Source organism: Python bivittatus, unplaced genomic scaffold, assembly GCF_059951505.1.
Source record: "Python bivittatus isolate LINGU-HERP-01145 unplaced genomic scaffold, Pbiv_v1 ctg000330_np1212, whole genome shotgun sequence".
Classification (NCBI taxonomy): Eukaryota; Metazoa; Chordata; class Lepidosauria; order Squamata; family Pythonidae; genus Python; species Python bivittatus.
The window spans coordinates 40,349,169-40,377,111 of record NW_028277058.1 but is presented as its reverse complement, the minus strand read 5'-3'; the positions used below and the strand labels follow the sequence as shown (position 1 = coordinate 40,377,111).

General features: G+C 37.4%; 1 long non-coding RNA gene across 1 annotated transcript; it reads right to left on the bottom strand.

Annotated features, from left to right (window-relative positions):
• Positions 1–5,785: 5,785 nt before the first annotated feature.
• On the bottom strand, positions 5,786–22,807 carry LOC148215958 (uncharacterized). Its single transcript, XR_015796333.1, has 5 exons — positions 22,708–22,807; positions 9,399–9,483; positions 8,780–8,819; positions 7,903–8,030; positions 5,786–5,846 (listed from the first exon to the last, which is right to left on the bottom strand). It is a non-coding gene; the product is annotated as an uncharacterized LOC148215958 (long non-coding RNA).
• Positions 22,808–27,943: the final 5,136 nt, after the last annotated feature.

The following is a 27,943-nucleotide window of genomic DNA, read 5'->3' as shown; positions in this document are numbered from 1 at the left end:
AGATTTTCCAGTAATTAATATCTAGACACACTGAAAATGTCTCCTATTGTTCACATGATTGTATAAGGACTACAGCTAAATTATAATAATGGAATATTTAAATTAACAGTGACAACAATGGATATTTAAAACCATCAAAACTGAACAGAATGCATTTTTCTTCCTCATTTGTAAAGCTGTCCAAATGCATGCCCGTATGTAGAAATACTGCCCTATTTTGTAAATAGAGTATAGTCAAGTGGGAATTTTTCCATTGGGCCCTGGAATAATTAAGATCATAATAATGAAAGCAGTCTTGTGTGAATTCCTTATTTATTTTGGGAACCTTCTTGTGCAAAGAAAAGAAAAGATGGATGATATTTGGAGATTTAAATAAAATAGGCAGATAGAAAGATTTGGTTTTAACAAATCTGAGCCATGTTTCTTGGTCAAAAATAAATGTCAGAATGTAGTTTTGGGTTTCACACTGCATTGGGTTTTGCAATGCAGTTCCTAGCTATAAAATTAAACCAAAGGGAAAGCATTTGAAATTTTCAGATTTTAGCTCATACAGTGGTACCTCGGGTCACGAACTTAATTCGTTCCACGACTCTGGTCACGATCCGAATTGGTCGTGACCCGAATCAAATTTTCCCATAAGGTTCAATGTAAATACGGTTAATCCGTTCTGAACCATATGTATTTTTTTAAAAAACCACAAAAATATGAAACAAAGTACAGTACAGTACAGTATGAAGAGAGAGAACACTAACCTTGCTTGAGGCGACTTCTGGTGTGGAGGACAGGAAGGCGGGTGGGGAGGCGGTTATTATTTGGAGGGAGAGTCGCCCTCTCTACAGGAAGCCACAACCATGTGGGTCAGCAGGGAAAATGGCCGCGGATCCTGTTCGTCACCCGATGCGGAGTTCGCGAACGGAAGAAAAATTTTGCGAACGGTGCTGTTCGTGACCCGAATTGTTCATGAACAGAAGCGTTCGTGACCCGAGGTACCACTGTATTTCTTTGACAGGTGTATTTTGAATAAAAGTACATTCAGACATTCACTGTTTGCGAAACTGGGCCAATTCTAACACACTATTCATATGACATTTTAATCTGGATTGTGGGGAGTGGCTTTTCAAAATGGGGCTCCCCTAAATGCTCTGGCTCTCTGTTTGTATTTGTACCCTCTGTACACGGGCTGAGGGTAAAATAGCAGCAGAAAGCAGTGGGATATGGTAGATGGCCCCCATTTCATCTGAGGTGATGCTGACTCCATTTGGTCTGAGTAGGTAGCCTTTTTATTTATGGCAAGAAGTGATAGTTTCTCTACTATCTTGCAGTGACTAAGAGAATGTAGAAAATGGGTGCCCTTCATTTTAATATAAACCTTGGGAATCATGTGCTACCTGTGCATCAAAGTATGTAAGTATCCCCAGACTTTTTTTTTTCATTATAGTTTAATTTCTTTGCATTTTAAAACAAACGTTTCTATTTTTTTTAAAAATCCTCCATCAGATGGATGGAACAAATACCTGTGCATACACAACAAAGCCACGTCCAAGGGAGACCACTCTAAACCCCTAGACTCATCATATCATTGAGTCAAGTATGTTGTGTGAATATAGCCTAAAACTGATTAAATCAGTACTCAGCCCTGCTTGTACCAGGTTCCCAAATAAGAGATGCTATAATCTGACAATTTCTAACAGAAGGTATTAAGATGCTGATTTGCAAACAGTCTTCAAGAATTAACTAGTGATTATTGTACAACTTCATATATGTATGTATGTCTGTGAACTCATGCCCTGTATGTTTTTACTTCTTTTTTTTAGCTTTCTTTTTTTTTCTTTTATCAGTTCATGTTTTCTTTTTCTTTTTGTATTACCTTAATAAAAAAGAGAATTAACTAAAGACCAACTCATAAAATCTGATGACTTGCCAGCTTTAAATTAAGAGCTGAAATGGGTAAAGGTGAACTATCATGATTTTAAAGGGCCACTTGAGGCCTGTGAATTATTCACCAATGATCCAAATTATCTAGCTCACATATTATATTATTAGTGTTTATAAAGCAACATTAAAAGTTGTTTACATAAAACTATCATGTTAAAACAAACGGTGGTTGAGGTCTGCTGCATCTCTTGCACGTAAAGTTGTTTTCTTTAACATTCTAACTAGACTGTGCCATGTAGATTGAACTGTTGACTTAAAAATTCTGGCCAGATCTTCACAGAATGAATAGGGAATTTATTCTGTATAGCTGGATGGATTTCCTTTCCCCTCCCCTCTCCCCACTTTCTTTCAGTGTACATTCCTCCTCCCCTCAGATCACCTGCTTTTGTTTGAAAGGGAAATAGTCTGCCTTTTTACAGCTTGAAATAAAACAGCACCCTGTCTTTGATGGATTTCAAAGTAATTTTTTAAAAAAACCTTGCATGAGGAGAGTGTCACCATTTTGCTCAGCTTTCAGAAACTCAGGACCCCCTTTCAAATAAATATAACAGGAGAAGAAATATCTGCCATAATGAAATCAATTTTTTAATTAGAATGGGTAATGTTGGCAGCGGCAGCCGCCATCTTGCTGTAGAAGAATGATTTGCATATTGACCCTGCTGTAGTTACACATCTCAGATTGTTGTAGCTCCTCTGCATTGAGCATGACTTGCCAATTGAATAAAATGCTTTGGAAGCATAAGGTTGAGAAATATGCAAGTTGCATCTTACAGCAGCTGTATAAGAAGAGTAACTAGTTGTGTTTGCACGTGTTTGCAACACACGTTCAAAATAATACTTGTAGATGCTTCCTCCTCCTCCTCCTCTTCTTCCTTTCATTCTAGGGAGCCCACAGAGGCACACAAAAGAACTCACAGTAAAAACACCTACAAAAAAAACATAAAAGCATTAGCCATACAGTAGTTGAATAGTTTACTATTTCAACAATACAATACAGGATAATACAATACAATACAATACAATACAATACAATACAATACAATACAATACAATACAATACAATACAATACAATACAATAGTTTATGAAAATAAAAATATATGAACCCATTACTTGAAGGAAGATTGGTCCTGGAGCTGTTGTTATTCTACAAAGGTCTAAAAGAATAAACATATTTTAAATAGTAATCTGAGGAATCCCCTCGCCCCAGTCATTTCAGCCCGCCCCACTCAGTCCAGCAGAAGGGGCAGGTTGCAGACCCCACCAGTCAAGGAATTTCGATTGGTGGGGTCTAGGCAGAGGGCCTTTTCTGCTGTGGCTCCCGCCCTATGGAACATCCTGCCTCCTGAGATCCAGTGTGCCCCCTCCCTCGTGGCCTTCAGGAAAGGGGTTAAATCCTGGCTCTGCCAGAAGGCCTGGGGGCCGGAGGGGGGCCCGCACCTGTGGAGATGGCTGGTGGGGTGATGGGTTTGTCCCCCCCCCCCCAGCATCTTGCAGGTTTTTAGGGCTAAAAATTATAGGAGGTTTTTAGGGCATTTTTAATATATGTTTTTTAATTATTTATCGATTTTATCCATGGTTGGAGGGACTTGTGTTTTTTCCTTTTTTATTATTGTGAGCCACCCAGAGTCACCCGTTGGGGGAGATGGGCGGCATACAAGTTTGATAATAAATAAATAAATAAATAAATAAATAAATAAATAAATAAATCTGAAGCCACAGTACTGTATTTTCCTCAGGAAAAAGTTTGATAATTGTGGTGCTGATAGTGTTACCTAATTGGGTAATGAAACATCTGCAAGTAAACCAAGCTCAGAGGGCACCAAGAACTCCACAGTTCAACTCTGAGCTACAGATATTCTCTTCTGTTGGAGAAGAGAATATATGTAGCTCAGATAATTGGAGCACAACCACAAATCAGACTTCAACCTAGTCATACTGTGGGCAAGAGCCATAGGTAAGACCAAGAACAATGCTTTCCCTACTGACTTGTGCATAAATTAGATGGCATTGAGGGAATTGGTACTTCAAATACTTGCTGAATTTCTCTTAGATACATTAATCAAATTATTCATAAATTAGATATTTCATACACAAGCTGTACATTGACCTAGGGTATACCTGGAGAAATTTTTCAGGTCAAGAGGTCCATTGGCTCTGAGGAAGCACAAAGATGGGGACTTGGTTTGCTAAAGAAGAATAGGTCATGGTTTGCTAAATAAGGCACTGACTGATGGAATCTTTTGCTGATTAAAAAAAAAAAGCATAAATCCATATTTGAGGTACTAATTGCACACACAGAGACCTGGTTACCTAGAGAAGACACACCTAGGTCCCATTCTACTTCACAAAGATTATAGTGGTATTTTGTGACTAGCAGAGATTCACAAGGATCTGAGCACAAATGACTTTTCAAAACTCTCCACCAAATTTGTGGGCAGAGAAGTTCTTCAACAATTTATTGTGACAGGTCTCCTGCTACTAGATGCCACAAGAGCATCAAGAAAGATAAATACTTCCTTCATGATATTTTTATCATGAAGAATGTAATGGAAATGTGGAAATCCATAGAGTTTCAGTCTTCTGGAGAGATGATTATCTCTCCAGAAGATTGGAGAGGAAGGAATGCACAACCCTTTCACTGCCTCACAAGTAAATAAGTGCCAGGATACTATACAACACCATGTGAATTTCTCTGAAAATTTGCTTCTCCTTGGGGGGGAAAAAATCAAATTCTCTTCATCAAACTAAATAAGAATTTGTAGGGAAAAAAGGCATAGATTCAGAATTTGTTTTATTTATATTACATCTTGGTAGCACTTTCTGGGGACATTGATCAGCGAAAGGAACATTATAGTTCATCCGTTTTGTATATTTCTGACTTTCTGTTCTGAAATAAATTTGCAGTTACCTTTCCTGATCTTTGGACTGACATGGTTGATCCCATGTCATTTTTTTTAACATCTACTTTTGCAAAACACAGAGGGTGGATGCAGTTGACTGAATGATCATATGCCATAGCTTTTTACTACATGGATACATGGTCCCCTATAGTACCATCATTTTGTTTTGTATATGGCATCATGTGCAGTAAATGTTGGGATCTTTACTATATATAAAATCACCCACATATTGTCCCTATGATGAGATGCTTCTGTGATTGGATGTAGCACTAGCCTGGAAGCATGTGCAGTAACCGTGCCACTAAGACATTAACAATGACCTTAGAGTTTATGTCTTATTTACAGGTACGTTGTTTTTCTGCATTTATTGAAACTGCTGCTTACTTGTGTTTTAAACAAAAATCTTTTACAAACTCATGAACTCCTCCACACAGCCTCTTACTAACTGAGCCGAAGGAGCAATTTTGCAGCCTTAACTAGATGTTATCATCATTTCTCTTTTAATGTGTTATTGCTAATTTGCCTCCCGAGCCCTTTAACTTCCAATTTAATGGAGCACAGGGGCAGTATTTTTTCCACTAGTATTTTTCCCCACTAGGGTTTATAAAGTAAAAAGGATAAGCAAAGACAAGAAATAAATAAAAATACTCAGTTAACTAGAGAAGAAAGGCAATAAAAAGATCACCTTTCTTTCATCCTATCTTTGAAAGGCTCAGAAATAGAATCCTTTTCCATCATTTGTTACTAGCCTAATATTTAGAAATTGTCACTGGAAGGCTTTGTGCAAAATACCAGACTTTGCCTTTTAAAGGCAACATAATAACCATAATCACAACCTTTGCTCCAACCAATCTTCCAAGTTGTTCTTAGTGCTTCCCCAATGCTAAGTATTAAGTCATTAATACTTAGTCCCCAATGCTTATCCTTAAGTCATTGCCATCACTTGCCTCTGCCCACAGTGAGACTTACTCCAACTCAGTCTTTCTGACTCCAAGTATCTTTCCAATGCCTATGACAGAGAAATCCAAAATAGGGAAATTACTAATTTTTCCATTTCATTTTCCAGAATTTTCTGTTACCAAAGCCTTTTGCAGGAGAAAGACAAAGAAAACACAACTACTCTATAAAATATGTAGATTGTTGTTGTTCTTGTTGTTATGTCTTATCTTCATGGTTTTGTGGCTAATTTGAATGAGTATGACATGCACCACAGAGGTGTTTTGAGTTAGATATTCTATTTGGAAGGATGAATATAATAGTTAGGAAGTTAGGATGAATGAGTTATGAGGCTGGTCACTGATGGTCTAACTAAATGCAATATCTCCACTTCCAAAAATTATTTTGGGACCATATGATCTTTACTACACTTCCATTTCATCCATGTTTACTGGTGAATGAAATAATTAAAAATATTTCAAACTGTATACAAATAAAGTTTTGTTTGCTGCTCATTGCCTATAACATAGCAGTCATGTATATGGTATATGTATGTGTATTTTTCTCAAAAGTTCATGGACAGTACACACACACAAAGAACATAGAAACAGACACAGAATCAAAGATAATACACACACACACACACACATTTGAAAGAGACAGTGTAGAAGCATATGAAATCATGCATGTCATAGACAACATGGAGAGAAAGAACGCTTTTTGCTGCTCACGCAGTATTAGAACTTGAGGTCATCCGCTGAAACTTAATGAAGGCTTGGTTACCACCAATATCAAGAATTCCAGTACAGTAATAAAGCTGCACAACAAACCACACCAGAAGGAGGTTTGATTACTCAGGACCTACAGAAGGAAATAGTTTCTCACACAGTGCATTATCAAACTGTGGAATTTCCTGCAGGAGTTATGATACTGGGAACCAACTGGGTTAGTTTTAAAATGGGGCTGGACAAGTTCATAAGGAGTAAGATTATCAATGGATGCTAGTTTTTATGACTGTTTACTACCTTCTAAATCATAGGCAGCATACTTTAAATATTGGTTGTTGGTTAGAAACAGTGGAAAGGGGCTGTTACCAGGTTTGTAAGTTTCCCAAATGCATCCAGCTGACCATAGTGTGACACAGAATGTTAGCCCCATGACCTGATTGAGCAAAACTCTTATATTCCTGTGATAAGCAAGAAATAGCATGGAAACTAATTAGATCATATTCAGTACTGCTTGAAGGATTATTAATCAATTCATATCAATCAATCAATTAAGTTGTACCAGTATCAATTACTGCTTGATACTACTAGAAAGAATAGCAATAGCAAATGCTTTTTTTACAAAAGGAGACAAAGAATGGGCTTCTAAAAAAGGATTGGTCTGGTTGGAAGAAGAAAAGTTCACATAACTAAAACAAACAAGCCCTTTAAATACTGCTGATTTTATTTTTGCAGGGGGGGAGTCTATTTTCAAACAAACACCCCCTTTGAACAGCCAAAAGCTACTGACATCTTGCATCTTCGATGTCTCCCAAATAACATTGGAATTGCAGAGCCCTAAGAAAGTTCTTCCCTGTTGGGCAGATAGAGCTGCTGATCATCAAACAATTTTCAAATTCTCACTGACAAAGGAAGGAAGGAAACTAAATAATTGTCCTAACTACCAATAGCAAGAATTCCAGCACAGTAATAAAGCTGCACAACAAAAGACACCGGGAGAAGGAGATTTAAAAAATGCATGATCTAGGAGCTCTAATTAAAAAAGTCTCCATAGAATAAGATTAAGCTAACACTATGTGGTCTTATGGCAATGAGCATTATTGTTGTTGCTAATATCGCTGTACTAATTTCCAGTCATGTGGGTTTCCTAGGACTTAATTTATATGCTAAGACTCATTCAGTTTCAAGTAAACATTCCTCTGCAGTGCCAGCTTGTGCTGCAAACTCCTACATGCAATTCAGGAATAAATCCTGTCAAGTTCAGTAGGACCTTCTCTCAGGTAAAAATGAACAGGATCGCAGCTCATTCTATTCGTTCCAATATCCTGATTCACTAAATAAATAATGAAATGCATTATTTCACTACTATTGTTATCAATGGTTTATTAATGAGGAATGACCTACCACAAAGGACAAGACATTGATCGTCCAAGAGACACTCTGCATGTTTTCTCATCTTCTCTATAGCTGTTGATGCCAAATTTTAAAAGAACCATCTATTTCAGCAAGGATCAGCAGAGGAGCAAAAGATTCTGGGTGAGGCAAGCAAAACCAGAAATTAAAGTGAAAGTTTTCCCATTGGCTACATCTTATGCATTTATTAGAGTTCAATCCTATCTTTCCTTTATGATATCAAAGTGGCCTACATATTACTCCTTCCTATTTTTCCAAATAGTAACAACAATGCTTTGAGCTAGGTTGGTTTGATGAGCAGTATCTGTCCCAAAGTCACCAAGGGAATTTTGTGGAAGGGGATGGACTTCAATCTGGGTCTCCCACATTGGCTTTTTAATAATTCATAGTCTTGGTTATGGAACTCCCTCCCCAAACTTGCCTAGTTCCTACATTTTATTATCTTTTAGTTATTAAATACTACATTTTTATTCTCTCAAATATTTGAAATGCTTTGCCAATATTGGAAAAAAAGTTAGGTTTTAACTCAGCAAGAATTTGGCATTTCTTTTACTTTATGGATTTAACTGCTATTCAGTAAAGTGTTTGGCTGGTTGTATTTTTGCATATTAACTTTAACTTACTTCGCATGTATTACTGCCTATTATTGCTTTGTTTTACTTTGGGATGAATATTATGAAGGGCAGTGTATGTATGCCAATATTTATCAAAGAGAATAGGAAGAAAATATTATATATTACAGTCAATGCTGTTCATCCAGTGGACTGAACAGATGGCTTTTATGCTAGAGTGGGAAAAGGGCAACAACAGTCACACCGCAAGTGTAAGATTTTTTTTTTTAATGAGTAAATACGGAGACAATACTTACTTAATCAAATTCTAATACTTCTTCCTTTGCCAGAAGGTATCTAGAGGAGTACATTATATTAAATTACAATTAAAATGAAATAATTAACCCAACAATCCATACACAACACTTAGAGATAGATGGCTTTGCTGTAGAGAAAGCTTTCTAGAAACATCTAAAACACATCAGTAGGGATGCCTCCTGAGTTTTGGGGGTGGGGAAAATGTTAGAGCAAATGAGTGCAAACTCAAAGAAGCTGCTCTTGCATGTTCCCACCAGATGAGAACCCACAGATTCTGGAAGAAAAAGTAGGGCTATTGCAACTGCTGGAATTGCATCCCTTTTCCACTGGAAATTATTGGATTGGTAGTTTTAAGTCTTTTAGTTCCATTCTTAAAAGAAAAAAACAAAAAAAACTTAATTTCTTAGGATCTTGAGGACATCTCTTGTTGCTTTCTCTTTTGACTGCTCCAGAAATAAGACCTTTAGATACCAGGGTCTGGGTAAGAGAGATGGAGAAGAACTCATATGATCACTGAGCAGGACTTGCCCAACCCACTTGGGCTTACAAGGTTTCTAACAGGGTGTTTGTTTTTGTCAGTGCCCACTTGCATGCTTGTGATACTGCTAATAATTATACCTTGTATTTATGCAGTTTTTCTTCCCAGGAGTTCAAATATCTTGGTTATATAGCATCGTCTCTACAGCTGTTAGTTTACTAAAGCCTGAGGAAAAGAAAATAAAGGAAAAAATTGGGAGAGTCTCCTACCTTATTTCTCCCTTACCACCTTCAAAAGAGAATGGAAAAAATGATTTTCCCCACTTGTTTGTCATATTTTGTCCTTGAATTTTCACATTTCTGCATATAGCTATATTATTAGCATAACAGCATTTTCTTATGCTATATCCAAAAATCCATCAACTGGGCTTGGCCAATGTTAGGATTGCAGTTTTAAAATACTTATCCTAGAGCTTTTATTGTGTAAAAATTAGGTTCACGATCACTAAGAATATGAAATTAGCTGATTGCATCTCTCTTCTTTCTCTGCTACTTTGCCCAAGGCTTGCTTAATTTTTAATGTACATCATATACTTAGCTACAATTTCTATTCTGAAGCCAATCAGGCAATTGGTATATATAAACAGCATGCCAACCATTTAAAAGAAAGAAAAGCACAAACTGAGCCATTTTGCTGAGCAATAAAAAGTCTGGAATGAATTCATGATAAATCTGCAATTTGCAATATGGCTTTCAAATCCATCATAAATATTCTCTTAACAATCTGTTTTGGATTCACTAACAGAGGCAATACAACTACCATATCCTTCAGTTTAAAAGAAATAATTCTCTTAATGTTGGATCCTGAATAGAACATCATTTGGATCAAGCAGCATTCTCTCATGTCTTTTATCTTATATATCCATCTATGCCTGTTGCTTTCAGTGGTATTACTATTGCAGTTTGGAAGATAGTATTCATCAAATTCTTCCCTCTGCAACACCAGTTTAGAAAGTAAGGGGTATGCTTCATCATTACTGCAGCTGGGAGGGTAAGATGCATGGAAGAGAAGAGGAGATGAAATGACACCAAGACTTAATTCTTATTGAAGTAGTAAACTGAATGCATCTGGGTTGGAGCAGAGCACTGGGGATTCACTGACAATTTCTTACCACTATGCTACCCAACCTCCTTCAGATAAATAACTGTCATGTTCTAGGCTGTAATCTTATACCACTATCCTTAAAACTTAACTTAGTGGGAATTACTTTTGAATAGTTGTATATTACTATTCCATTCTATATTGGATCAACATGTAAACTGAAAAAACAAGGATGAGCACATTATCTCCACCATCATGTCATTGTCTCTGTGCACCTGAACAGATTAGATGAATAATTTTGAAGCCCAAACCTAATCTACATATGTAGACACTTCTCAAAATACAGAACCGTGGAAACCCATAGTTCCCTATAAGTCATTTTCAGTCCAAATATTTTCTTCTGAGTAGGGTTTGCCTAAGATTGTGCCATTAGCTTAGTTTTCTTACCTTGAGCAGATCAGTTCAGAAGTAAGCCAGGATAGATTCTCAATGTTGAACAATAGCTTGCTTCATCTCCAAATCACACTAAGCTAAGCCTAGCCAGATTTAGTCTGGCCTATCCCAGGGGTAACAACTTGTGAATTCTATATTTTGTCAATTTACGACTTCATTACCTTTGACCATGCTTTCTAGGGCTTCTAGAGAGAGAGTTGAAGTTCATCAAGATCTGGAATTCACAGGTGGCCCACATCTGGACTATCCAATGCCCATCTTGTAAAATAATTCCATGAGATGATGGGACCTCATCACTTTCCTAGGAGTGTGTGAGAGCATTCATATGAAGCACCCCAATAGTAATAATGTTCCATCTCAGTTCCTATCAAATCTAATCTCCCTCTCTTGTAAGAATGATTAAGCAAATAAAACTGTTTCTTCTGCTGAGCATCTGAGGGAAACTGGTCCATAAGCAATGACTGACGGTGATGCAGCTTTACAGCAGGGAGAAGTGCCAGCCCCATCTTATCTGCCATCCAGGCCCTGGGGATCCTTCCCCCCTCTGTCTTCTGTCATTAATATTTCATTTGGTGTACCATGTAATGACTTTTGATCATTACCAATTCATTTGGGGCTAATGCATGTGTCATATTGACAGCTATGAGAGATGGGAAGCAAAACAAGCTAGCTAACCAGCCTTGTGGTTTGCTTCATTCATTTTTATATATAGCTTAATTTGATTTTTTTAATGCAACTTTCCAGAGTTTGGCTAAAAAAAATTAATATCTTTAATAGTGTTGTTTTATTTCAAAGGCTGGGTAAGACCTATAGTTAGGCACTCCATGTTCAAAATGATCTAAACTTCCTATTGGGCATATAACATAAAAGCTCCAGCAACTCTTATTCTATTCCAATATGTAAGTACAGTCTTTCAGTAGAGTGAGAAGGGTTTTACTCTCATTTTGTTGCCAAGAAGGGAATGGATTAATTTCTCTGGGCTCATTCCAAAATGGAGCTCAGCAAAATAAGCTAATTTTCCTCCTCAAAATAAAAAAATAGCTCATTTTTAAGCCATGATTTTGACATCATTGGCAGTTGGGCAGGATCCATATAGCTACTCTTCACCCTCATGAACTTCAATGCCCTTTTCAACTGCTACTGCCCTTCTTCAGGTAGCCTTGCTATGGTGATCCCAGGAATAGTAGCAGTTGACCTGACTGGTCCCTTCATTAGAAGTTTCTCTACAAGGTTTCCAGCAGGTCCTCCTTTCCTGGTGTTCTAAACATTCTCACCACAATGTCAGCAGGTTTCCTAGGAAAGCAATGTTGACAGAAGCAACATTGCATCCACTCCTGTGGAAGGTTAATGTCATGTATGATGACTTGCCCATGACATAAGCATGAGAAAAAGCATAGAAATAAAAGTAGCAGGCAAACTGAAACCACGTGGTAATCCTGGAGGGAAAGGAGAAAGATAAAAGAAACCACTCTGTGGTCTTTCCTTTCCAGTAGAGAGAAAGGAGGCAGTATATGGGCACAGTAAATGTTGTTGTTTATGATACATGGTTTTAGTACCTGTAATTAAGGTGAGTAAAGAAGAATGTAGAGATACTGGAATAGCCATAGTAAGATCAACCCATAGTATTATCATATCCCACATTCCAGCTGTAAAGGTCACAGTATGATTTATCTTCCTTTCATTATCATTCCTATGTAACAGTTCCAGAAGTATATAAACCATAACTCTGCTTAGTTCTGGGCCCTTTTGCATTCTTGTGACCAAAAGCCCAGTGATCACTGTAGTTGTGCATGCCAACAAAAATATTTTGTTGCATCTGTCTCCAGATGTTTGATTCCTTACTTAAGTGGGCATTTTTTCCATAGCACTCTTTTCTACGTGTGTCACCACATTGCCCATAGCCATTCTGATCAAAGCAGCAAGGTCCTGCAGGATGAATTTAGGTTTCCTAGAAGGCCCAAGTCTTTTCATACACCTTGTTATCTGCATATTCTAAGGCACTTTGTGTCTAGGATGCAAGGCTTAACCCTGCATGCAAGTGAAGTCATTTTTTTCTAATCCAACGCACTGCTCTTGGATGAAATGACACTGGGAAGGGTTTATTTAGCAAAGAGAAAAAACATACTGAGCAATATAGAGACAGTCTAAGTCTGAGTACTTCGTAGTCAAATAGATTCTAGGGATGAGTTCTAGTATGACCATGAACAAAGCTTTCCAGGGCCTTCAGGCTGTGAGCAAATTAACTAAAGCAAACCAAAGAGTAAACCAATGGTTTATCTATTTGCTTTCATTGGAAAAATTTGGGAAATATGTTTAAATATGTTTCTTTTTCTTCCATCTGTGCAAAAAAAAAAAAAAAAAAAAGTCATGATGATGACAAATGGCCATGGGAGAGCTTTCCATATCCCAGGCTTAAGTTCACAAGCCACATGTGCTCTCTACTAACAAAGATGCTTGTATAGAAGACAAAGAGAGGAGATATTCATACACATAAATTACAATAAATTGCTCGATATATTGTGACGGCACAAATAAATCCCTATGGAACAGCTGAAGAGCTTGCAAAAATAGTCTTAGCAATACATTCCAGGTAAAGAGTTTTCTGGAGAATGAAGCAGTCCAGGTTCCATGATATATGTGGATCGAGATATTGCAGGAGTGAGGCTGTAATTCTTTTTTTTTTTTTTTTTTGCTCAGGAATAAATCTCTCTGACAGAGACATGAAATGAGAAGGGGGAAGCCAAAAGGAGTAAAGGAGTGTTAGACAAGATCATTGTCAGTCTTAGCTTGTCTTAATTCTTGAATGTTTAGAGATTTCTATGTCTTCTCTGCATTATGGCTAATTTACCAATTAAATCTCATCCTGATTTATATCAAAAGTTCTTTGCATGCACTGGTTTACCAAAAGGCCTGGGTGATTGTTGCTGCACCAGTGCAGGGGGTGAAGATGGAGAATTTCCCACTTTACTAGAGGTGAATGTACTCCTGGGTGTTATGGATTTCAACAGTAGAGAATATATATAGCTTAGGATTGAGCTCTTGGGTTCTTGGGGTTAGTTCCTTTGTTTATCTGATGAAACAATCAACAAAGAAATAATACCTTATCAAAGAACTATCAAGGAAGAAACCACACCCCAACCGAAACTGGCGAGGCACGCTACTGTATACTTTAACAGCAAAGGTCACTCCCACATGCACTGATGAACAGCCAAGCTCAGGGAACTCTCTCTCTCTCTCTCTCATTTTTTCATGACTCTAGGCAGCTTACACCATTGGGTTAAAACATGAGGTAAATAACAGTTGAAACAGTCAAAAACGAATGAGTCCATAGTGCACACTGGGGAAGAAAACAACAGCAACAAATTATCCATTGTACTACTACCACGGGGGAGCAAAGCTCTCTATCCTAACCCAGGGCCTGAAAGAGCCAGGTTTTTAGAGCTTTGTGCCCAAGAGGGTCAGGACTATATGGATCTCAGGGGTCATGCTGTTCCATTTTAGTGGAATCCCAGATGGTATCTACTTAGTTGAAAAATTAATAGGTGCTGAAATAAACTTTTTCAAGAAACCGCTTGGCAAATAAACAATTTGCTTTAATTGCAGTCATCTACCAACATCTCTACCATTGCAATCATATATGTATTCAAAAAAATACAGTCCTAGAGCCTTTTCTATAATGGAAAAAAAAAAAGATAAATAGACCAGTTTTTATTTCATAACATATTTATTTTTTAAGCTGAACTTCAGGAAAAGGGAAAGATTCTTCTTCATAGTATGGCAAGCTGCCAGGCTTTTTTAATAATAATTTTAATAAAATTGAAAGAAAGATAAAAAAAACTAATACAAGGAAAAGTATAGAAGAGGAAAAAGAAAAAAGAAAAAGTGCAAAGAAAAAAGAAAAAAAAAGAAAAAAGAAAAAATACAGAAAAGAAAAAAGAAAAGAGATATATAAAGAAAGAAATGACTTCCCCTTCATCATAAGTTCAAACAGTTTCAGTAACTTATCACCTTTTCTGACAAAGGATCTCTTCTTCCCATATCTCATTTCTTATCTATAAACGAATTCTTAAAGCCTCATCATTCAATCCTAATCAGCAAAAGTCCATTAAAAGTTACCAGAAATAACAACATATATATTTTAATCTTGATCAAATAAACCAAATTTATATTTCTTTCCTTTCCATTTAACAATCTTGATCTGTAATCCCTTCAAATAATGTTCCAGAACTTGATTTCTTTTCATTTTCTCTTTGTCTCTTCTCAGAAACCCCTTCAGAACTTTAACATGTCTCTTTTGTAAATCCAAAATAAGAAAGTTATCCAAGTCACTCTTCTGGTTGTTATTTGTATATCCCTTTTAATTATTAAGACATCTGCCAGTTTCATTTGTAAATCCAGTATAACATCTTTTTCCATATCATTCTTGTAACCTGTCATTTTTAAATTGACATCTGAATCAGCCTCAGTCTCAACCTTGTCCAGTAAAACCTGTTCCTCTTCTATAACCACTTCTAAATCCAGTTTTATGGTAGTGGACAATCTTAAGAGTAATTTCTGAGTGCATCGTTCCCAAATATCCTTGAATTCTTCTAAAGTTATTTTGCTCCATTCTGTATTAGTGGGTTTCTTCTCCTTTAATCATAATCTTTAGTTTTTTTCTGGTTCCCTTAAGTGTCCAACCTTCAAAGACCCATCTTATCATGTTTTTGTTTTTTTGTTTTCCCCTAATCAACAGCATTTTCCCATGGGAAGGTTTTTATATTCAATTTCAAAATCTTCATATTTTTTATAGAATTCTAAACAACTCTAACCCAAAGGAAGATTCTTGTAATTAATTTCAAAATCTTATTTCAAATACATATGGCCCCTTAGTCCATTTATAACTTTCCAAAATCAGTGTTCTAATCACCCTTTTTCAGTTTATTTCAAAATAATATTTTTTTAAGTCCTTAAACTTGCATAAAACTTGTTTCACTAAGGATTGAAGGAAACTCACCCAGTATAATGAAACTTGCTGTTCTGAAGGTTCCTAATGTCCTAAAAGCAGTTAACCAGCAATTTCCAGAAGTGATTAAGAGAGGAAGTATGCAAACCCAGTGTCCTTTTAAAGGCACCAACCACGGCTTGGGCAAAGATGGTGATCCCTCAGCTCCCAGAGCTCTAAACTCATCAGAGACCACTATCTTATCATTCCGCTATGGTCGTTGGCTCCACTCTCAGCAGAGCCATCTTCAGTTCACCATTATTTCCCCGGAAGTGATGAGCAGCCAGCCATTTTATCTCTTCTCTACACAAAGTTTTTTTTTTAAAATCTGTAAGAATTTCAGTCTGATGCAATATATTTTTGCTGGTGTTTCTTCATAAGACAAAAATATGAAACTATATGTACTAAAAATTACTACTTATGGACTTTTTAACTCCTTATGGACTTTTTGCTGAAAAAAATGAACTTGTGATTTATGGGTTTGATCACTAGTAAGGGTAGATTATGGAAAGAAGGAAACCATCTTGTAACCTTAGAGAGAGAGGGTAAAATATAAATGTACTTGTAACTGCCATTAGGAAGATCGGAAACTGCTTTTTTATAACTTTTTCTTTTCTTTCCACAGCTGGCAATTATTCCATGAATGTCTCACATTAGAGAATAAAATACAAACATTAAACTTTCTCATCAGCAGGATATGATTTCTGCAGAGCTGGATTCCTGCACTGTGGCTTGAGAAATTCCTGAACTTGCTGTGCAAGTATAGCAAGTAACGCTCCATAAGAAGAAACTATGAATGCAAAATGTTATGTTATATGAATCCTAAAAAGCAGAAAACTAAACATAGGATAAAAAAGCAGAAGTGCAAAAGAAGTCCCAAAAACCAGACGGGAGCTTAATGAATTGGCAGCTGCAAGAATCTACTCAAGGTTATTTTTTTACTCTCTGTGATCAATGAAATGCATGTAACATCTCCCAAGATTGACTAAATCTCCTCATGTGGTCCAAACCCAAACTAGAATTATTTCTTATTCATTCCTTTTCCTTGCTGTTCTTTATATTCCAGTTGAGGGGTGACTTTTAACAGTGCCCTTAATTTTATTTTCATATTATTGTGAGAAGAAAGTGATGAATTATCTGAATTATTCAGTAGCCGGACAGTACATGTACCCTCTCTAATTCAAAGCTTTAGGGATCTCTATTCAATGAAGATACCAGCTCAGTTGGGAACAGCTGTTTAAAAGGGATCTGATTAATTAGTTTGGTGCCATCAAGTCAGGCTCAGCTTCTGGTAACTATGAACTTAGGTTTCCATCTTGACCCAGCTTTAATAATCACTCATAGTTCTTCCAAGAACATTCCAGGAATTCCAGGAATTTCCAGTAAATTAGATGATCCCATTCATCCAATTTATTCATTCTCTTCCTCTTCTTCTACTTCCCACAGCTTTACCATGTGTAATGATTTTTTTCTCTAGTCCATCTTGTTTTGGTATTGCATGCCCTAAGTGTGTGAACTTCTGTTTGCTGATCATCATTTCAAAAGAACAGCCAGCTTTTCTGTGGTCCAGGGCTGACTAATTGGTTCTTCTTGTAGTCCATGATAGTCTTAGTAATTATCTCCATATCTATGCTTTCAAGGCATCTATTTCTTCAGCTCATACTTTTTCACAATCTAGCTTTCACAGTTCTACATTACTACTGCATAGTCCACTGTTTAAACTCTTCTAAACTTTGTTGTCATTGAAATAAGCTTTCATGATGTTGTCTAAATTTGTCATTGCCTTCCTCCTAGGATTAACTTTCTCTTTACTTCTTCAGCATACTGCTCATCTTTACCTATTCTTGAACTCAAGGGAAAAAAAAAATAAAACAAAACGTACCACCTTAACATGTTTGCCATTAACTAAATTCACCGAGCATGCAGGTTGACCTTGCCTTTATCTTCTTAATATTTAATATTGTTTGTACATTTCCCATTTTTATTTTCAGAATGAGCTGTCTGAAATCTTTTTTTTAAATGTTTGGCTAATGAAGTGTTGTATCTTAGATATATTTCACATTGTTAGTATTTTGACCTCCTATTTTGATTCCAGTTGTCATTACCTGCCATACCATCATCCTTACAATATACTCTGTATATAAAGTAAACCTATATCAGAACAACAGACACCCATGACTCTGTTCCTTTCACTTTCTGAATCCCTCTGTTTCTCTAATATCAGTTCTTGCAGTAGCTTCTTGTTCATTGTAAAGGTTCCACAGAAGAATATTCAGGCACTCTGGCCCATCTGTTAATTTTAAAATATTCTACATTCTGGCATAATCCACACAATCAAAGGCCTTGCTGTGGTCAGTAAGCAAAGGTAAACCTGCTTACATTCTTTTGCTCTTTCCATTACCCATATTATGTTAGTTATCTGAACTAGTTTCCCTTTGTCTTCTCTGTAATCTTCCTAATTGTAACTCAGCATATTTCTTTCCATGAATGGCTATATTTTTCTTGTAAGGTATTAAGCAAAACTTTGCTTGCGTGAGGAATTAGTACATTGGTTGAATAATTTGTACTTTATCTTGCATCTCCTTTTTTGGTGTAGGTATATACATCAATCTTTTCCAATCTCTAGGCTGCATAGGTTGTTTCATATTTGTTGACATAGAGCGATTGGCACTTTAACTGTCTCTTCTCCTGTAGTTTAAACAGTTTAATAGGTATTTCATCTCACCTTGTGCATTACTAGTTGACAGCTGATTTATTGCCTGTCACATCTTACTAACTAATGGAGTCAGTTCTTGAATATATTCTCTCTCTACAAATGTTTCTGTCATTCTATAATCCCTTTTGTAAAATATTTCAGTATAACCCTTCCATTTTCCTTTAGCCATAGTGACCTCTATCAGATCTTTTCCATGATTACTTTTGAGTACTCCTACTTTAGCTGTAAATTTTCCTGTGATTTCTATGCTATTCTTAGAAATATCTTTTCTTTTTTGTTAAATTCCTGTATCTGTTGACATTCTTGATTGATGTATCTTTTCTTGTCCTTTCTAGTTTGATGTTCAAAGTCTGTGTTCAGATGTCATATGACTTTCTTGTGGCCCAGGACTTTTACCCTCCATTTCACCCTGAAATCATGATAGTATGTTTTAAAAGCCACTTAGATGCTCTTTGAAATGTTGGGATTTTTTTTTAATTTCTGTTTTTATTATGCTTTCTATCTTTTCCTATAACTTCTCAGTTTCACTTTTTCATAATTTAAGAATACTAAATCTGTTCTTTAGATTAATCTAATTTTCTGACTGTATGTTCTGAAGGTCATAGCTGGTACATCTTTTTTTATTTAATTTACCTACTTTAACCTGTGTAATTGACATCAATAATTTATAGTCTGTTACACATTCTGCATCTGGAAATGTCCTGGTTGCCTGGCTTGTACTTTTCCAACTTCTGTTTCTTATTATATAGTCTGTTTGATTCTGATGATGTACATCTGGTGTTGTTTGCATTTATGATGCTTGGAGCAGGCTCTGAAAATAAACAAAAAAGTCTGCAAAACTTTATTAAGCAATATCTATGTTGTAATAATAATTACTAAATTACCTTACTGAAATCTTCCTTTGATTCCAGATTCTTCTCTTTTTCCAACTTTTGCATTGCAATCATCCATTCATTAATATTCTGTTTCTTTTCTTGATATTGCATTTCCTTTGTGTCTTCCTCCATTGTGTTTGCAGTAGATGTATAAGCATTGGTGTTCATGAATATTTACTAGTTCTGGTAATATGATCCTGTCATTTATTAGGTTATAGCTGAGCTGGCAGTATCCGTTTTCTTAAAATCACGGCCATGCTAGCACCATTCCTGTCCTTCATATGGACTCATCAATGCACACACACACACGTCTGTATGTGCATGAAAGTGATTTGCTGCTCTGTTGTGAAGTGCGGGGAATATATTAATCTTGTTCAAGTAGGTGAACAAAGAGCCAGGCCTGTTGTTTCACTCCCCTTCAACAACCACTATGCTGCTGCACTGCTCACAACATGCATGATCCTGTTTCTCTTTGGTTCAGTTAGGACCTGATTTTAATAGCTTTGTTCAGGCTGAACAGTTTACAAATTATCTCACTGCAGTAAGTAATAAGGCATAACTGAGTAACGATGCCAGAAACTAGACTTCCAGAAGAGTGTGCTGAACATAAAATTGCATTTGAAGCATTTATTCCACCCAAACATTCATTCCGTGTCCTTCCTTGAAGCTTTAGAATGGCAACAACAGTGAGGCCCTGAATGAGCAAATGGCAGTGTACAGTATTCATGATTATGATCAGTGCCTAAAAGAAAGCAGGGTTCACATTAAGCTTGTCATCAGACTGTTGTTAAAAAAAGAGAGAGTGCCATTATGAGTTTGCTATTGTCACTAACTTCAGATTTTAAAATGTAGAGTAAGATAAGTAAGATAGAGTAAGTATAGGGGATGCGGTGGCACAGGGCTTAATGACGCTGGAGTTTGCAGGTCAGAAATGGTTGGCACTCCAGCGGTTCGGGCCCGGCTCCACGGGACGGGGTGAGCTCCTGTCCCTTGCCCTAGCTCCTGCCCACCCAGCAGTTGGAAAGCTATTCCATCTGCGAGTAGATAAATGGGGACTCCCGTTTAGATGGGAGGAACTGGCGGTGCTGCGCGGGGGAGCAAAATACCGGTGCTGGCCGAACTCCTGCAACTGGCATGAGCGACGATCGATGCGAGTGGCGAGAAATATCTATGGAGGAGGAAAAAAGCCTGGATGACCCCCTAGCGACCCCTGCTGGTTGCATAGCATAATAGATATAGCACTAATTGTAAGATTTGTAAGATTTGTCACTGTTAGGTTTATTTATATGCTTTGTGAGCCACCCAGAGTTCCCCATTGGGGGGAGATGGGCGGAGAATAAATCGACTCTTTAAATATAAATAAATAAATAAATAACGATCAGTGATAGGCAATCTGTGGTCCAAGGGCCATTTATGGCTCCAGGATCCCTTTTTATAGTTCTCTGCACTCCTTTTGCTATGACTGCGGAAAATAGACAATAATCCTGTCATTCCCTAAAACAGGCATATCAGAGTTTTTTAAAAAAGGAAAGGTCCTGGCATTTTTTTCCCCATGAACTTTCCTGCATCATCACCAGGGAAACAATTCCTTTTACCTTGCTTCTAAGACACACAGGCTAAATTAGGATGGGCAACATTTTGGTGGCCTGAGCTGCACTTAACATTTTTTTTTCTGTTGGATGGAGGGTTGCTGTAGGTGAGAAGGATGTGAAATGCTTAGAGCCATGTCACTTTTGTGGGAAAGGTCAGGCATTTCCTTTATTTTTCCCACAGGACTGTGAGATTTTTCTTAATTTTTACAACTATGTTAAGCCTATTTTAGGGTTATTACAAAAGTTTCTGCATGTTTCTCACCTCAAATGTCAGGAGACATTGAAACAATTTTGGGGGAGGGTGTGATTGAATTAATAAATTTCAGCAACAAGGTCAAATCTACAAATTGACCTCTGATTGAAATCTTTCTTTAACATTCATCCTTTGCCCATCTGTGGTGCAATTCTTGTTCACAAATCTATTCAACTTTCATCTCCCTTTCGCACTGTTGCTCCAAAGTTCTTGAAAATCTGTGTCATTTTGATCTTTGCTGAAGTGTAAAATATTTTGACTCAGAAAGATGCATGATCCAACTGTATACCCAGAGGGGCTTTTTAAAATCACTTTGCAAAGTGCACGATACCATGGTATTTTTGAAAAGAATCAAGAGATGCAATCATATATCATCTCTCATTCATTGGAAAGCAACTGGAAAAAATGCCTTACAAATCTGAGCCACTGGTTAAAAACTGAATGCTGAATGGTTACAATAATTGTGGATGCTTCAGGGAAAAGCAGTTTCAATGGTGGCCTCTTCCATTTCTAGAAAGTTTGGCTTGGGAAATGACACAAATGGGTTGAAACTTACAACCATCATAAATGGATTCTAGGTCTTGGTCAAAATTGTTCTTCTTTGTAGGAAGATACCCATGAGTGAAGTACAGTAGTAAAAGAATGTCACTGGGTTTCTTTGCCTATAATAGTTTCTTGCTAGGAAGAGATAGCTGGGACAGAGATGGACTCTGCTACATACTGGGCAAATTAAATTTAATCTAAAATCAGATTTAGTTTCTGGCCATCCATTTGCCTCCCCCTCCCCAAAGCCTGAACAAGACTACACTTCTCAACATACATGAAGGTAGGTTCCTTTCTGAGTCAGAATGTTAGTCAGTCCATTTGAGCTGGCAAAACTGGTCCTCCAGATCCTGTTATTTTCCAGACATATTCAACTTCAACTTCCATCAGAACTAGCTGGGGATGCTGGTGTTGAAATCCACACATCTGCAAGCACTACAGGGGAGAATACTATGGGGGACAAAACTGGTCTAAGGTAACAGGAAGCATCTCACTGTAAGGTTGCTGCTGTTGTTTTTTAAATTAAATTTGCCATGTTAAACCAAACACACCCATCATTCTTATTTTACCCAAAACATTATTCAGTGGCTTGCTGCCAAATTTCAGTAATGACATTTTGGCTGGGGCAAGGGACTACAAAAACCTGGTCCAGGGGTGTATGTGTCCTATTGGGCAGATTCTAATCTGACCTTCTCCAATTTGAGACCCTCTGGGTGACCTCCAATTAAAGTTCTGGTTGGATAAGATGGGAGGACTCACCCAGAAGATGCCTGCTTGGGAAATTTCTTCTAATCATGTAATTACAGATGAGTTCTAAGCATTTACTTCCAGATTAATATGCATAATATTGTAGTTTTTGAAGTGCTTACTTTTTAAAGAATGGATAAGCTGAGCAATTTCCCCTCCAAATAATAAAAAAAAAGTTAACATACATGAGAAACGTCCTTCTTTGGGAGGACCATCCTTCTGATTGTATAACTTCAGTTATAAAGATGCATCATGCACTCTATTTCTCAAATATTCTAGTTCCTCAACACCCTTGGAAATAATCTATTTTCATCTCTCCTAATGTTTCCATGGTGGGTGAATGTGTGTTCTTCCAGTGTCTACAGGCATTTGATTTCTGATTGGATGGACTGCCCAAAGCCTCATGTTTTTCTGAGCCAAGATCATAAGTAAGCCCTTCAACAGTAAAAGAGTGACATGAAAATTTGCCAACATCCAACATTAGCAAACTTCATAGTGAAAATGTATTTGCCAACAATGTTGCTGTGCCACCATGAATGGAAGAAGCTATAGTTCTAAAAGCAATTATCCTGTAACACCCATTAGACAAATGCACAGAAATACATGTAGGCTAATTCAAGAAAGGTATGTCTGTGTGTGAAGGGGACCCTTAAAATACTTATCTGCTTTTAAAACATTTGCTTCTCCTTTTGCTATTTATGACCTTATAGAGTACTAGAAGCTGGGAGGAAGCAATCAACCTGACTGCTGTTACATTTGTAGCAGGAAGACTGACTGCTGGTTGGCTATTGACTAATTTGGGTTAGCAATGATTGGATGAATGTTCTGTCTGTGAGCCTTGGTGAAAAAGCTTCTTCTGACTATTGAAACTAGATCCTTTTGCAGAGGCTTTGTTACGATGGAAAATATATTGAATAAAAAAGAGAAATACATTGTTTTGTTTCATATACATATTCAATGAAATCTCTTAAAATAGGTGGTTGGTGTTCTAAATCAATTAGTAGTGTGCTGTATTTTCCTTCCTCTTCCAGTCAAATAGATGCAAAGATTTGTTCTGCCCATAGGGCTCATGAATTATCCGTGGATTGATTTCTATTATCATCAAATTCAAAGGATATCTGGGAAATAATTGACAAATCAGAGCACAATATATCTTTTAAGTTGAATCCAATAGTGATCGATTTTGCTAGATTCCATCTCCCAAGAAAAAGGAGGATACAAAAGGAGCAACATTAAGGAAAATGTATTTGTTTATTTATCTGCTTGTCAACTTTTAGGCTGCCCCAGTCACAGAGTGACTCTAGGTGGCTTATACAATTGTAATTAATTAATTCAACTTCAGCACCGCTTGGCTCCAGACCTACTCTGGCCAGCTCACAATATAAATAAATAAATATAAATACAAGAAGATAAATATAAAATATAATAAGGGAAACAAAATTGCAAATCGGGACCACTAGCATAAAAACATGACAAACATATCTAACAAGGGGTTCCAGCCATCCTACCTTTAAGACCTTCCAGAGTGCCATTAGGGTGGGAGCCATCCGCATCTCAGGGGAGACTTCATTCCAGAAGACAGGCACTGCAACAGAAAAGGCACATTTCCAGGGTCCCCAAAAGTGACAGTTTAATTGAGGGGACCTGAAGTATGTCCATTCAGTTGGCTCTTACTGGATGGACAGACCCCATTGGAGAAGGTTGTCCCTCAGATAACCAGGCCCCCTTTTCATAGAGTTAAAACATAAAAAATAACAGCTAAAAGCAAACCAGAATAGAAACACCAAGAAAGTCCATGGCATACATCAGGGAGGATAACCACACAAACTACCAACAGGACACAGACCACTCCATCCCACCTGAAAGTCTGGTCAAGTTTTTACAACTTTACAGAAGTTCAACAGGGTTGGAGCCATATGGATCTCAGGAGGCATGCTACTTCACAGGGCAGGTGTCACTACCAAGAAGACCCACATCTTAGGTCCCAGATCTTTTCAGTTAGGCAGAAACAAGAGGAATAGATAACCAGGACCTGAGCCATGAAGGACCCTATAATCTAAGGGACCGCCTCTGCCCTATGACTTCAACCCATCCCACCCAATCACACACAGAGGGCATGCTTTGGACCCCCTCAGTGAAAGAACTTTGACTGGTGGGGTCCAGAAGGCGGGCCTTCTCTGCGGTAGGCCCCGCTCTTTGGAACATTCTGCCCCTGGAGGTGCGATTAGCCCCCACACTCCTGGCCTTCCGTAAGGCTTTGAAGACCTGGTTCTGCCACCTGGCCTGGGATGGGGAGGGAATACCTCAAGCATGGGGATGGTTAGCTCCATAGAGGCCTTCTGCCCTCAGCCTCTTCCATCCTCCTGGTCTCTCCTTCTTCTTTTTAGTAATGTTTTAATTAAGGTTTTATGTATTTATATATTTTATGTTTTAATGTTTGTTGTGAATCGCCCAGAGTTCCCCTAAATAAATAAGTGACAACCAGCCCTTGAATTGCACCTGGAAGCCCACCAGTAGCTAATGCAACTTGCTGAGCAGTGGTGTTACATGGCCAAAGCCAGAAGCACCCTCAGCTACTCTTATGGTTATATTTTGGGCCAGTTATATTGCCAGTACTATTCTAATTTACCATATGTATCTGAATGACAGCCAGTGGGGATACTGATAGGGGATAGGTTTATCTCTCTTCTAATGCCATTATTGGAAATTCATCTGAAAAGACAACATCTAATTGGCTTACCTGCCTGCAGCATATTTATTTACTTACTTACTTACTTGTTTCTAAGGGTCTTTTAAAATATAATTTTTAAAATGGTGTTCTGCTCTATAGTCTCTGGATATCATTTGGAGGCTCTCCTCAACTCCCAGGCCCCAGAATAATACTCCATAGTCTGTCCCTCAGTGAGCAGATACCTACATTCACAATCTAAAATTTGATATAGGAAAAAGAACAGTAGGAAAAGAGAAAGATACAGTATTAGAAGCAGGTATAAAGAAGAAAACAATATTCATTTATTTCCATTACCAGTACTTAGATTTGGTGACTTGTAGGTGGAAACTGGGTACATTTAAATCTTTTTTGTGAGTTTGAAAAATGTAGTGGTGTGATTGTGAATGAAGGTATATTTTTCATTTTTTTCCCACTCCTACTATAATAGCAGGATACCACTCTTACAAGTTTGGAGTTGCTTGTACCTTAAACAGCTCTGAAGCCACAAACACTCTTCTCAATAAAATAATGCATTTCTCTATCTTCAGAAGGAACATGGAAGACTTCCCGCTGAGTTAATGATTCAAGGAAACCATGCTTAAGGAGCTGGCATCTGCATCTATGTTTTGCTGTGGAAAAAGAGATAAGTGACAGAAAATTAAAGACTGATTGATGGATTGATGCTATTGGTTGTTCTTCAAAAGAAATCAAGAGAAAAATAAATATACAGAGGTACCAAAGCTGAAGTTTTCTTTGGCTCATGCATGGATGGTAATGTTACAAAAAGGTACACTTCTGCTGTTTGCTGTCTTTATCTCCTGCATCACTTTTGATTGGTGCTGATCCCTACCAGAAAAAGTGAAATGTAGAGACACTAAAGCTATATTGATTCCAGTGCATAATTTATGGGAATGAAGGGGAAGAAGAAAACTCTGAAGAAACGTTCCAGTCCATGAATTCTCACTCAATGAAATATTCAAGAGATTATAAATATATGTTCAGGTATAAGATAATTCTGGGACCAAGGCAGCTCCTTGGTCATTATGCTAGAGATGTCCAAGTCAAGTTAATGGTTCTCTGCCAAAACTAATGTATTGCAAAGACTCCCTTGAACCAGTTACTGGATAACTAGAATGGTGGACCTCTGACAGCTTGTTTGCACATTTGTTTAATATGCAGTAAAAAGGTAGGAATGCTCCTTTAGAAATCTATGTATTAGTTAATGTGCTCTGCCCTCCTTATTACTGCTAGCATTTGTGTGAGTTTAACTATTTTATTTATTTATTCATTTATTTATTTTCAAAAAGTCTGGGGCTGTTACTCTTTTTAAATAGAGAAAGCTCTACACTTTGGTTTGTAAGAACAGTGTGGAGCATTTCCAAAACGCATTTGTTTCTTAGGAAGCACATGATAACCAGAATACTGGCATACCTGGTTTGTTTAGGCCATGAGGCACACACTTTAGAATGACAGAGAAAGCTGGAGGTACTAGAAAGGCCATCTGCTACCCAACTGCCTTTGTTAGTCCAATTTTCTGTCTGTGAACGTATACAGGTTGGGACAATCAATCCTTCAGTCCTGCACAAAGAAATGTGTTCTTTTCTGACTAGAATCAGGCATTCTTTTTCTCCTTCCCCTTGGCAAGTTGTGCACTGGTGTGTCTCCTTCCCCTTGGCAAGTCGTGCACTGTCTCTCCTGTCAATTTCACCAACTGATTTTTACCAGCAAACCCTACCTTGATTTTTTTTTTTTATCAGTTTCATTGCCTTATAGAGCGTTTCAGTCCATACCTCCAAAGCCACCTGCTTTGCTTTTTTCTCTCCTAAGATAAGTAACATGCACCTTTCCCAAGTGAATCTCATACAAGTTTGAAATCAGTTGTAGTCAGAATTGTCATAAAAGCAGTCTGGGCAACCCTGAGTTTTGGACGATAAAATCTGAGAAGGAAACTCTTGACATCCTGACAGGATATAAAACCATACAGATCTTCCCCAGTTCCAGACGATTATATATTAGGGGGTTAGAGGGAAAGAATATCTCCCCATGTTTATACAAGTTGCAGGGATGGTAATATCCAAGTAGAAGAGCTTTTATTTTGCTATTTTGTTCTGGCCTGAGGAAGATGCAATCCTCACATTGGATATATCACCATTTTTTAGTCACCAGGAACCTTCAGTCAAGACCCTGCCTTGTACAGGGATGTAATTTTTAGGAATACAGGGGGAAAAAAAAAAAAAACCAAATGAGCCAATGGCACAAAGTTCAGCTTTGTACAAAGTTCAGCTCCTTAAGACTCTCAACTTTTCCTGTTTTAAAAAACAAACATTTATCTAGCCCCTAAAGTTACAGATACATTCTTAGAAATACAGTGATAATATTCAGGGCATCTCAGAAATCAAAGGGTTGAGAGAATAACTTAAGAAGGTTATAGTGTTTTGCAAAGCTCATTGTTCCTAATGACTAAATGTCATAGAATTATGAAAAATTGCTACAAAAAGTACAAAATATTCAAAATATTATCTCCATATTTACCTTGTATAATATGACGTCCCATTCAGGAAACCTCTTCAGGGGTAGGAATGTAATGCAGTGGCACCCATATATCTGTGCACACCACCCTTGACACCAGGAAGGCTTTATGTCCCACCTGAGTGTAATTTTCAAAAACTCGTTTTAATTATAAAAATCGTCTGGGAAATTGGCATACTGCA